This window comes from Elephantulus edwardii, unplaced genomic scaffold (assembly GCF_000299155.1).
Source record: "Elephantulus edwardii isolate Elephantulus edwardi_28Jun2011 unplaced genomic scaffold, EleEdw1.0 scaffold00141, whole genome shotgun sequence".
NCBI classification, from domain to species: domain Eukaryota; kingdom Metazoa; phylum Chordata; class Mammalia; order Macroscelidea; family Macroscelididae; genus Elephantulus; species Elephantulus edwardii.
This window is the reverse complement of record NW_006399891.1, coordinates 5,831,862-5,844,729: the sequence shown is the minus strand read 5'-3', so window position 1 is coordinate 5,844,729 and position 12,868 is coordinate 5,831,862. Positions and strand designations below refer to the sequence as shown.

General features: G+C 44.2%; 1 protein-coding gene across 1 annotated transcript in view; it reads right to left on the bottom strand.

Moving 5' to 3' along the window:
• Nucleotides 1–12,868, bottom strand: part of APBA1 (amyloid beta (A4) precursor protein-binding, family A, member 1) — a 321,554-nt gene extending 308,686 nt beyond the window's left edge. Inside the window, exon 1 of the mRNA XM_006894407.1 lies at nucleotides 12,681–12,868. The gene's annotated coding sequence lies outside the window, so the exon portion shown is untranslated. The remainder of the gene's footprint in view (nucleotides 1–12,680) is intronic.

Sequence of the window (12,868 nt, the reverse complement as noted above, 5' to 3'; positions counted from 1 at the left end):
TTAATAAAATATAATTATAGATGAGAAAAAAAAAGAATAAAGTTTCCTTTTCACACTATTGGGACATCATACACCCACAGCAGTAAATATTCAAATATGCCAATGATGTAGGACAAACAAAACACCACGGGCTCTCCTGGTGGATGTAATACAATAATTACGGCCCATTAGTGTTAAAATTTATTTAGCAGGTTGACAATCAGAAAGCCTAAAAAGCAGACTAGACAACATCAGAGTGTATCACACTGTCTTCATTACCTAGTGCTGCTGTAAGAGAAACTCGAAAAATGAGTGGTTTTAACAGGAATTTCTTGCTCACATCTTAGGACACTAGAAGTTAGAATCCAGGGAACCAGCTCTCTCTGTTGGCTCTGGAGCAAAGACCTTGTCTCTGAATTTCTGCTCCTTGGGAACATTCATGTAACCTGACATCTCTCTTTCCTCATCTCTGCTCCTCTCCTTTGCTGGTTTAATCTCTTTTATATCTCAGAAGAAATTAACTCAAGATACACCCTACACTATCTTGCCTTGTTAAAATAAAAATAAAACCCATTTTCAAATGGGATTATAATCAGAAGCATACAATGTGAGGATTTACAACACTTATTTTGGGGGGATTCACAGTTTAATCCATAACACATATAATAAAGAAAAAGTCTTGCTGAGTAAAACGTTTACCTCAGTGATACATTCATGAGGAGAGGTATACCCACAAAAGTGTGTGTCTACACAAATCCATCTATATTATTGGGCTATGATATAAATTGTATTCTTGGTCATTATTTTAAAAGTTCCACCTCAATGAAATGTGATCCACTTTAAGGAAACCCAGTACAACATCTTCATTTATTGAATGGTCAATTTAAGAGATAATTATTCCAGGTAAACAGAAATCCTTAACGATACACCACGTATATTCATTTTGTCTGCAAGCCAATATAGAATAAAGTGGAGAGGGGGAAAACTCCCAGAATTTCTTTATTTGGTAAACTTTCTTCCTGAATTTAACATGCAACAGGTTGTTTAAAAAAAGATTATGTACAAATTGTCAAGTTCACTATAACTCTTCCTTAAAGTGAGGTGTGGTTGTTAATGAATACAGAATTGGCCTTGGAATAAAAATTTACCAAAAGTCAGAATATAAATTATTACTTTGTCTGGAATAATGGTCCAATAACTCCTTTATGGAATAAACCATGACTATACTTTTCACACTAATTATATACTAATCAAACACAGAGTAGAAGAGAGAGCTAAAGTGGGAATATAGTGGGTAAGGACCGTTTTATCTCTGACAACCAACCCTCAGATCAATTTACATATATGGAAATAAGGCTAAATTTCTATTCTTCAAGAAATTCTCTTTCAGAAGAGAGGATCACTTTATGTTTGAACTTTTGCAAAGTCTCCTGAATTATAAAGCATTCTCTCAATTCCCTTCTCCTGAATGGCAAAAAAACAAAATGCCTTTTATCTCCAAGAAAACAGGAATTGAAAATTAAGTAATTTGCTAATTCTAGATGGGACAGTAACTGATTTTAAAGGTGGAAATCAGGAGATATATATACATACACACACATATATACTTATTTATCTAAAACTTGGTAGTTGTTGATTGCCTTCAAGTTGAGCACGAGTTATAGCAACCCTATGAACAAAAGGCCTGAAGCCCCTCTACAACTATCAACATTTATCAAAGTTCACAGAGTTTCCAGAGGCAGGTTATTTAGGAAGTGGATGCCACTCCTGCTTCCAAAAACCCTGGTAGTAAGGCTGCATATTTCAGGAGATGGATGTATTTTGCATGAAGTTGCTGGAGGATGATTTAGAGAAGACAGTCTGACTGGACCTCAATCAGTCCCAGATTGGGATGATTGTAGGGCTCACATGATTGAAATAGGATGACTATATAAATGAATGACTAAAGAACACCACAATTTTAACACTAATTTAAGAACATGTTATTGGGAAGGGGCAGCATAATTGCCTGTATTGGGTGCCCTTCTACAAGTCAAACAGCGTGGCTAGGTTGTGGAGATCATGAATACAGGCATGAGAAAGAAAGAACAAAGAATGTGGAGTTCTTACTGTGAGGGAGCACACAGAGCTTGAAATAAATTCATAGTGGCAGCATCATTCAGAGATTCAAGAAGCACCGTATGCCAAAGGCGGCAGAGAGAAAAGAATCTGCTTTGATGCCAAAAGTGGCTTAATAATGACAAAGACTCTGAAGTCAAAGACGCACGGGAAATGTCTGCATAAAGTGATTTTATAAAATGTGAGAATTGATATTGCATTCCTAAATTATTGCACTTACATGATGTGGTTTTAAATCACTAAGCAAATTCATAAATGGAAACTAAGTGAACACTTCACATTTCACCTATATGTCTACAATGTGCATGCTCAAATTGGCCTAAAACCTTTTATCAAGTCTTCTCATTGGAAAATTAAAGCTACTACCAGCCACTCTTTGGGAAAGAGATGTGGCCACCTGCTTCCTGAAAGACAACAGCCTTGGACAGCCCGTGGAGCAACCCTATTCTGTCGAATCCGTGTAGAATCACTAGGTGGTTGTTTTTAGGTGCCGTCAAGTACGAGTCACAGCGACCCTATGAACAACAGATCTGACACTTCCCATCCCACCCTCACACTTCCTGACATGCTCAAGCCTATCTCGTTGAGGGTCTTCCTCTCCCCTGAGGACTACTATGAGTAGGAATTAACTCAATAGCAATGGCTCTGGCTTTGGTTTTTATACTCAAAGGCACCTTATATCTGAATGTATATGGTATTCTGCATTCCCAATAACTAAGTTGCCAACAACTGGCATTGAGAGAATTGAATGGCAGGCAGTTAGATTAAACTCCCTAAATTAAAATACTGAGAAGTGCAATAAAACCAATTAATCTGTTTTTTTTAAAAAAAATATACTTCTTAGGGAGCTCTGGTGGCCTAGTGGCAAGAAGCTGCACTGCAATCCCAGAGGTATGTAGTTCAAATCCACCAGATGCTCTCCTGGAGAAGGACAGGCAATTTCCTCCTGTACCTGTCAGATCTGATTTGATCACACACACACACACACATAAATTTTTTTTAAAAAATTACACTTCTTTGACTATGTGGAATAGGTGTTCTTGATGCCTTGCCCCTTTCTGCCCCATTCTGGGTTCACCCAGAGCTGAGATGGACAGTTTCCAGACTCACAGACAGCTCCACCCTGCCAGCCAGCCCACCCTGCCAGCCAGCCCACCCTGCCCCTCTGCTTTCCCTGAGGATATTCTTTGGTGCCTCAGAACCTGCGCAGGCTAACAGCAACCTTGCAATGCTGGGCATTTCATGACTCAGGGATTAACTCTCAACCAATAGCAGGCAGGCTCTGGAGGACAAATTTTTCCAGTTCTCTGGTGGACTGTTCATTTGCATATGGGGTTCAGTCAGCTCTTACTGGCATTCCTATCTCATTTTTACCACTCTTGAATGTGTTTCCTGGACCCCAGATAGACTACCAGGACCCAGGATCTGCACGTACAAACTAAATCAGCATCATTGACAATCCCATGTCTCCTTTGGAAAACAGCTAACGATTTCATCTGGCTCAAACCCATAAGCAAAACCCTTGGCACCAACAGTCAGGAAATCAAAAGATAAGTTGCATTAGGAAAATCTGCTTTCAGGAATCTCTCCGGAGTGCTGAAGAACGATGTTTAGAGTCTAATGTGCACCTGATTCAGTCTTCTCAATTACCTGCTATGCATCTGTGAGCTGGACAACGAATAATGATGACAGAAGAAGAATCAATGCCTTTTGAGTTGTGGTGCTGGTGAAGTGTTGGACATATCATGGACCACCAAGAGGACAAACAGATCTGCCCTGGAGAGGGTGAAACCAAGCTGTTCCTTGGAGGCAGGATTTTGAAACTCCATCTCACATACTTTGGGTATGTTGCCTGGAGGAGCCTGACCCTGGAGACAGACATCATGTTTGAAGAGTGGAGGGACAGTGCAGGAGAGAAAGACCCCAGATGAGATGGACTGAAACAGTGGCTTGTGACAATAGAGTCAAGTGGGTCAGAGACGGTGAGGTTGGCTCAGGATAGGACAAAGTTCAGAGCCCTTGTTCATAAGGGTCACTGTGAGTTGTAGTTGGCCCAATGGCATATAACAACAAACATCTGCAAAAATAAAGTTAAAAGAGCTTTAACGTCATTCTTCACATCCATTCTTGGGCAATTTATACTCAATCTTTGGCAATGCCTAATTCATCCTTCTAATGAATATTTCATGATCATCTACTAATGTAAGGAGTCCCTGAGCAGCACAAATGGTCAGGGCCAGGCTACTGCCCAGAGGCTGGGCGTTTCAATCCACTCAGAGGCACCTCAGCAGAAAGATCTGGCAATCCATCCACTTCTGAGAACCCAGTCACTGAAAATTCTGCAGAGTTCAATACTGCTCTGAGACACACACTAACTGGAAATGACCTGACAGCAACTGGTTTGGGTTTTATGAGTAATGCTATGTATCTCAGGTGGTACAAATGATTAAGGGGCATGGTTGCTAGTTGAAAGATTGAAAGTTCAACTCCATCCAGAGGTGATGATAAGAAACATCTGACAATCTACTCCCCACCCCTCATCCCAACTTTGAAGGGGGAAAAAAACGCCACAACCCAAACATGATTGAAAATGATATGGGATACAGTCGACTCTGACCCACATGTATGAATTCACAGTGCTGACTCATCATCACCTGATGCTGGTGTGAATACAGACTTTGTCTCTTTGTTGAAGTGTATACTTGGGTGAACAAAATTCCCTTCTACCCTCCAGGACTTCACACTTGAGAAGGGGACATGAAATGTGAACGAGAAGAAATTCTAAAATCAAAGATGCTGCAGACCCAGAAGGGGGATGGAGCAGTTCCATACAGAGGACTACTTTCAGCTGTCCACTAACTGAAAGGTTGGTGGTTCAAAACCACCCAGAGGCACATCACAAAAGATGATCTATTTCCAAATGGTTACAACCTTGAACACCTTCCGGAGCAGTCCAACTCTTCACAACGACAGTATTTCATCTCTACCCAGACAGAATCTCTCATCAGATTTTCTAACTTCATTTTTTATTGAAGAAAAAAAGTCTTTTTATAATATTTGCCTTAACTCATAAAACTTAAAAACTCACTGTCATCAAATTAATTCCTACTCAAGGCAACCCTTTACTGAGTTTCCAAGGCTATAAATCTTAATAGCAGGAGACTAACCATCTTTCTTCCATGGAGTTGCTGGCAGATTGGAACCCGCGGAGACAGCCTGGTAGGTAACAGCTACAAGCTGAGCTCCTTGCATGGACTCATCTCTCTCTCATTGTCATCGATTTGGGACTGACTCGTAGCTGACTCTCCATTGGGTTTCCGAGGTTGTAAATCACACAGGAGGACATTGCCTAGCACTCTCGCTCAGAGCAGCTGGTGTATTCAAATGGACAGAGAGGCACAGCCCTTGTGTTAGCAGAGCAACCGCCTGTGGGCTATGCTTAAATAAAGTACGATAATGAATGGCTTACAGATGACTGACTGACAGCAAAAGGAAAGCATTCCACATATCGCCAGGTTTCTAATTGACACCACATGGTCAGGTGCAATAATGAGACCCAGGAGGTTTCCTGGGGTTTCTCTGCTTTTGATGTTCTCTCTTCCTAGAAGACCCTTTCCCTAAATACCTGCATGGCTCACTCCTTCACATCTTCAAACTCCCTGCACTCCAGACTTTCCCTGGCCATCGGATACAAAACAGCACACATTCTGCTGTCACACTCCACCCATTTCCCTGCTTCAGTCTTCTTAGCACCTAAGAAGCACCTGACATATATATATTCAGCACCTTAGCACCTGATTTGTTATATATTTGCTTATTTATTTATTTTCTATCTCCTCTCACAGAAAACTCTCAATTTCCCCCTGACTATTTTGGAAATAGATTCTCAGGTGTTTCTCCCAAGGCACCACTAATATCTGGCTCAGCCAGGTGCTCAGTGAGAATTTGCTGAAGGAATAATTGCATTATTTCACTGAGAATGCCTCAAAATCACCACGACTACAGTGGAAGTTCCATAAACTTGTGTGGAATCATGACACTAGCACATAACTCAGGCTTAAAAGGTACACGAGGAGCTCTGGTTGGGTGTAGTCCGTAAGGTTTGTGTGGCTAACCTAAATAGACGACTGGTTTGAAACTATCAGTAAGATCTCAAGGAAGAAGATAATTTCCTACCATGTGACTTACAGCCTCCAAAAAACCACTGGAGGGCCAGCTAGGAGTTGTTTCTGACTCAACAGCAGTGAGTTGAGTTTGAGTTATGAAAGGGCACACAATTATTTTATGAGGAGGAAGAAAAATTGTAAAAACTTCAATATATGCCCCACTCATTCTTTCACTGACATTAAGTCAGAACTGATTCATAGCTGACCCTCTTGTGGGTTTCTGAGGCTGTAAGTCACACTGAAGGAAAGTGCCCATATTTTTCCTACAGAGACTTGAACACCAGAGAGGTTCACACTGTGGGCAAGCAGCACAATACCCCATGGACTACACCACCAGGGAAGAATGAATACAAACTGTCTTAATTCTACCATAAACTTACATAGGCCGTAAAAATGCAACTCCTTTCTGAAATTTCTGCATCTTAGATACACCAACTTTAGGAGCACCTGGGTGGCCCATGAAGCACTCTAAAATAAGCATAAAGTTTGGGAGTTCAAACCCACCCAGAAGCATCTTGGAAGTCAGGTCTGGTGAGCTGCTTCTGAAAGGCCACTGCCTTGAAAACCCTCTGGAGCAGTTCTCTTCTGTACACACCGGGCCACCATGAGTTGGGATCCATGCCTCAGCTACTAACAAGCATAACATTTCTAGCTTACTGGAAAGGCAACGTATTCATGCAGTAGATGTTTACCACGTGGATCTCCACTGGTCCCGATCTGCTCACAGCTCTTTGGAGGAAAGAGGCGCAGATGTCTCTTCCCATTAAGATTTACAGCATCAGAAATGAATGGAGTATCACAATCAGTCAAAATTGACTGCACAGCAGAGGGGTGTGATGAGCTGGGTGAAGTGCTGTATTTGACACCTACTTTCAGAAAAATCAACTCTACACTTCACTGTGAAGCCATATTTTGCCTTTTTGATAGGAAAAGCTCATGTTTTTTTAAAACACTCATGGTTTCCCACCATTTCACCATCTGTTTTGTATACGTTACAGAGTCCTGAGAGAGAAATTTTATAAAAAAAGATTTCAGGTAGAGTTTTTTGTTCAGAAAATTTAAAGGTGAGCCATTTCTCTTTCATTGAATTTAGGGGAAGGAGGGGAAACTCTATTTAGCAACCTTTAATGCCCACTATTAAGAAAATCACATAAGTAGTTGTCAAACTAATTACATAGAGCTAATTGGTTCCACCACAAAGTCAGGCTCCAAACACAGCAGGCCCTCATAGCTGGGTGGTAGCCTTTCATTCACCCCTGTTGAGTCACAATTACATTTTCACAAGTCTCTCTCCCCCTTACTTGTGGCCTCAGCCTAACCCACCTCTTCTTTAAGTTGACTTAGACACTGAGGCCAAGTTCCTTTCTACCTCAAAATGCCTATGATTCTGTTTCAAAGAGTCCACCTCTAGGCTTCCATAGAGGATCTTCTCATTTGCCTGAGGACTTCATTCCACCAGTTCCTCCCTGTGCCCTGGCGGTTACTAGGTGAAAGGGTGGTTCAATGGCAGAAGACAGGCAGTCAGCTTCCTTAAAAGTTTACAGCCTCTGCTGATTAGATATTATAGTCATGACATGAGTCCAGAACGAAGGCTGCATAGTGGAGTGGACTTGGGGGAAGGGATTGTATAACAATGAAAAAATTATTCTTTTACTTTTCAAAGAGAAGAGTGAGCTGGAGGGGAGGGGTGGCCAGGGAGAAAAGTGCAACAATGAATGAATGGAAATCCAAAATATATGTACATTTTCATTAAAATTAATAATAATAGTAATAATAAATTTTTTAAAAGTTTACAGCCTCTAAAGGGAACTCTGGTAGCCTAGTGGCAAAAAGCTGCACTGCAATCCCAAAGGCACATAGTTCAAATCCACCAGATGCTCTGCTGGAAAAGGAGGGACAGTCTCCTCCTGTGCCAGCTGGATCTGACTCAAATGGTACACAATAAGAGAAAAAGAGAATTTTTTAAAAGAAGAGTTTACAGCCTTGGACACTCTGGGAGGTAATTCCACCCTGTCCTGCTGGGCTTCGAGGAGCCAGTAGTGGGGTTTTATATTTTCGGTCTTTCTTCTCCTCAATGGATCCTTCTCCTCAGCTTACAAGGTAACACACAAGACTTCCTAGGCAGTCTGTTCTTTGTCCTCTACGTTCTCACTCCTTGGGGATGTTTATCATGTGGAGCTCTGGTGGTCTAGTGGGTAACGGGTTGCACTGCCAACCCAAAGGCAGCCAGTCTGAAGCTACCAGGTGCTCCGAAAGAGGAAGATGGGGACTCTGGTGGTGTGTGTTTACAGCCTCTAAAAACCCACTGGAAGGCCAACCACAAGTCAGTTCTGACTCAACGGCAACAACAGCATCCTTCTCCTTTACATCCTAGTTACTCAACAGTCCCCACTGCTTTCCACGTTCACCAGGGCCACTTTAGTCTCTCACAGCCAGCTGCCCCCTGCACCCATCTGAAGGTTAATCAAAGAATCTGGGAGTCAAATCCAATGGCTCTCTTCCCTGGGGAGCCGTCCCCATGGGGTGGTGCTGTGGAACAAAGGTAGCCCGGCTCACAGCTCCTCACTTCCAGAGCTCCACACATCCCTCTGCTCCCAGGATCAACCTTGGGCTGCCACTCCTCCTTAACCACTCTCTTCTTTCACCTCCTACAGATCACCATTCCTCAAGTACCCTAATCGTGCTCCTTGCTTCTCTCTCCATTGTCTTTACTGGTCATTCCTGGGATCCCAAAATTGCTCCTAAGGAGAGGTTATACAAATCTCTCTTTGTAGTTGGGACCTCCCTCCAAAGCCCTCTGCCTATATTCCCATGGTTTCGGTCTGATGAAGTTGTCATGTCATGACTGAAATGTTTCATCTGCTCATCATCCTCTGTGTACCTTCTTTCTGATAAGGATTCAACCATTCTTGCAGCTGAACTTGACTTCTGGCTTCCCCGCTCCCTTTCTCTTATTCTCAACGTTCAGGTTTCTTAGATTATGCCTGCGCTCCCTGTCTTGGGACTGACCTGTCCCCCATCTTCACTCCCATGGCCTAATTTCTTCTGACTTCTAATTTAGCAATGGGCTTTACCAGGACTTCCTACCACCTGTCTCCTCTCACTTCAATATGTCCGTTCAACGCACAGCAGAACCTCCCTGAAGCACATTTCTGGTTCTTACATCAGCTTCCCTGTTGCTCCTTGAGAACCTTCTGGAACCTCCCGATCCTCTCCACATATTGACTAGAATACATACCCCGGCCTGGCAGACAAGTTGTTCCTCAGGCTTGGCAGAACCTCTCCTCACCTTCTCTCTCCTTGCATCTCCTACAGGCGTTGCCTGTGCTCCAGCTGAAGTTTTTTGTTCCCCGTGCACACACACACTTTTTCCTTCCTTGTGCACACACACACACTCTCTCCCTCCTCTGGTCCTTTGCTATGGTGTGTCACCTCCAAGCAAGCCCTTCCTATCCTCCCAGTCCAAACGTTACATGCACAAATCTCGGCTCAAGTTCCTCTCTCATCCATGAAAACTTCTCTGGTTGTATCATGTGAAGTTGGATCACACCACCTTGCAAGAATACAGCTTTCCACCACCTTCCATCTTCCACCATGTTCACAGTTACCTAAACACCTGCCCCTTCTCTCCTAGGCCAAGAGTCTCCTGTTTGCAGGACTTTAGTCTTTCCAAGCCTCTAGACACTTCCCACCTCTTATCCAAACAGTTTAAAGTGCCTGAGACAGGCAACTAACAAATATCTATAGATAACTCAGGTTAACTTTGGATTTTAGAGACTGACATTCTTCCAGTTTGAGCAACAAGTACATCCTCCCGCCCCAGTATACGTTTTCTCCTCCCATAGCACCATAGTTTATGTCTTTAGACCACATAGATCAATTTGCTAGTATCTTTGACGCCCAAAAGAAACTCGATAATGAAAACGAAAAGCATTAATGTTACGTTAAGTGAGGGAAAGATATTCACACAAAGCAAATGGTTGCCACAAGCTACAGCTGCAGGTTATGGCAGAGGGACAGATATTTACCAGGCTGAGTTACAGGACCCAAGCTGTGTCATTAAACTCACCTCCTGTCTTTGTAAAAACCAAGCGTTACATTTTAAAAGTATCACATTTGAATGAGGAAGTCACTCATTTCCAGGTCATCAATTTTGCTGCTGTATAGTCCTCCTTTCTCAAAACATGGTTTTTGGTAATTCCTAAAATTCTTACATTTTCTATAAGCTATTTATGGTTTTTGATTTTATGATTTTTAAAAAGGGAATTTTTAAAAATAATGTCTCTTAGAACTTTTTTAAAATCCCACAAGTACTCTTCTCAGAAAGCAATTTGGCAGAGGAGGCGTAAAGAACCAAGGTTCAAAATTCCTTGGTATAAATCTATCCCTAAATCTTGGATGCGATCCAATCACCTCACATTAAAATTTTAAAAAGCTTGACTTGAAAGACGTGGGGAAATTTACGTTGTGTTGACGGCCTCAAGAGCACCTGGTCTATAGATCATCATTAATTAAGACAAATGGAAAGGGGCAGGAGCATAGCTGGAGAGCCCTAGCGTTAGTATATGATGTTCAGCATAATAACAATAGCATGTTTACTTTGAAAAAAAATTTACACATTTCTATAGAAGGAACAACATTGGATGCCAAATTGCTATGTATTTATTTACTCATGCAGCCATGACTGCTGAAGGTTTTTCAGAAAGGACCGGGGCAGCCAGTTTGGTTTCTGACAGCACTGCAGTAGAACTGAAGGTATTATGCTTGAGAGTCTACTCCAAGCAGGTTCCTCTAGTCACACAGCATTGGAATCAAGACCTATCAAGATGTTAAGTGCAAAGGTATGTGCATTCTTGTTAATAAGGAGAGCCAAGGAAGAGTCCAAACGCAATGGACACACAGGCATATGCCATATGCCTTCCTCTCTCTTTCCATCCCCACACCAGCCCATTCTTACCACGCAGAGACAATTCAGCTTCTCTAGACACTGGTGCATGTCTCTCTTCTGGCTCCCACTGAGTTCCTGTCAGCCTGGCATTTCCCAAGTCCCCCCCTAGTGGGCTACACCAGGTAGGTAAGCAAGGACTTCACCTATCTGGACCCCATTACCCCGTATAGCTCTTTGGGGATTCCAGCTCCCAATCACACACAGCTCCACCTAGCCATTGTGGAAGCTCAGAGAGTAGAGGCAGCAGCAGTAATAAAGTATTCCATGTCCTAAGGAATAGTGACGCCGACCAGAGCGTACAACATATTTCTCAGTATGATCTTTTTCTTATTATATGTAATAACTCTCCTTTGCTCCCTGCCCCCAAATCCACCTTTCCACACACCATTCCAGAGTTTTATCTAAAAGAAGCAACACAAAGACCACCCACCATTGAACCCCAAGGACCCTCCTGTCTAAGTGTGGAAGAAGAAGATCTAGCTGTTCAAAGTTGTGGGAACAGGTAGAGTAATGAGCCATTAAAGACCCTTCTTCAGATCTGGTAAGACATAAACAAAAGAAACTGCAGAGTCAGGAGTCCACGACCCTAAGGACCAAAGCTGGAGAGAAGTGTCACAGGGCAGAAGCTGTTTTCAAAAGCCAAGACACTCCAAGTCCGGAGGGTGTAACCGTTATCCTCTTCTTCTGCCATGTGTCCAAGAGAGACATACTCACTTCCACAACCTATGCTGACAGGCCTGAGAAAAAGGAAGCGAGAATGCCTACTCCAGAGTCGGCCACGCGCAGAAGCAGCACGGGGACTCTGCACAGAGTGCTCAGGGCCAAAACGCCACCGTCCCACCGTCTTGAGAGATGATGGCAAGTTGGGGCACTGGTACATTTTGGGCTTGGGCGCAGTTTAGGGAGCATGGAGACAGGCGCACTCGTACAGGCACACATGCACACAGTCACACACACGGGATGTTACAAGCCCGTCCCTTCCCCTCTCCACACTTCACACACCAAGAGCATCCAGCCCACCTCAGCGTTCCATCATCACACTTTCTCCCGAGCGAGTCAGGATGGATCCTAGCGAGATGAAGGATCCTAGCGAGGATTCCTGGAAATGTCATCCCCCAACACCTCCGCTCCGCCACCCCCATCCCCTATGCCGTACCTTTAACACATACACACACTCCTGCCACGACTGTCGCCAGGCCCGCCCGCTGCCCCTCAAGCTCTGGGATCTCAGCGTGCATCTCCCGGGTACCAGGCAGCTCTCCTCCCGGCGCCCCCTTCCCCAGCCCCGCTGGCTCGATGGCTAAGGCGCTGCCTTCTGGATGTCGCCTGCTGTCCCCCGCTCACCCTCACTATTGTTCCACGTCAGCCCCCTCCCGTCCAGGGGCGCCCTTCGGCGAGGACCGGGCAGCATCCGCGCCGGGCACCCCTCCAGCCGCCCCACCCCGCCCCACCCCGCCCGGCGGTGGTACCTTGCCTGACAGCTGCGTCCCCGGGCCCGCGGGAGCAGGCGGCGCTAATGACAACCTCGATGCCGAGCCTGGGAATCAAGCTCCGCTCCAGCCGGCCCTACCTCCAGCGCCACCATCTTCTCCCGCTGCCGTCGCCGCCGCCGGGACCGCGGCCGCCCGCGCCCGGCTTCAGCTCCAGCTCCGCAGCC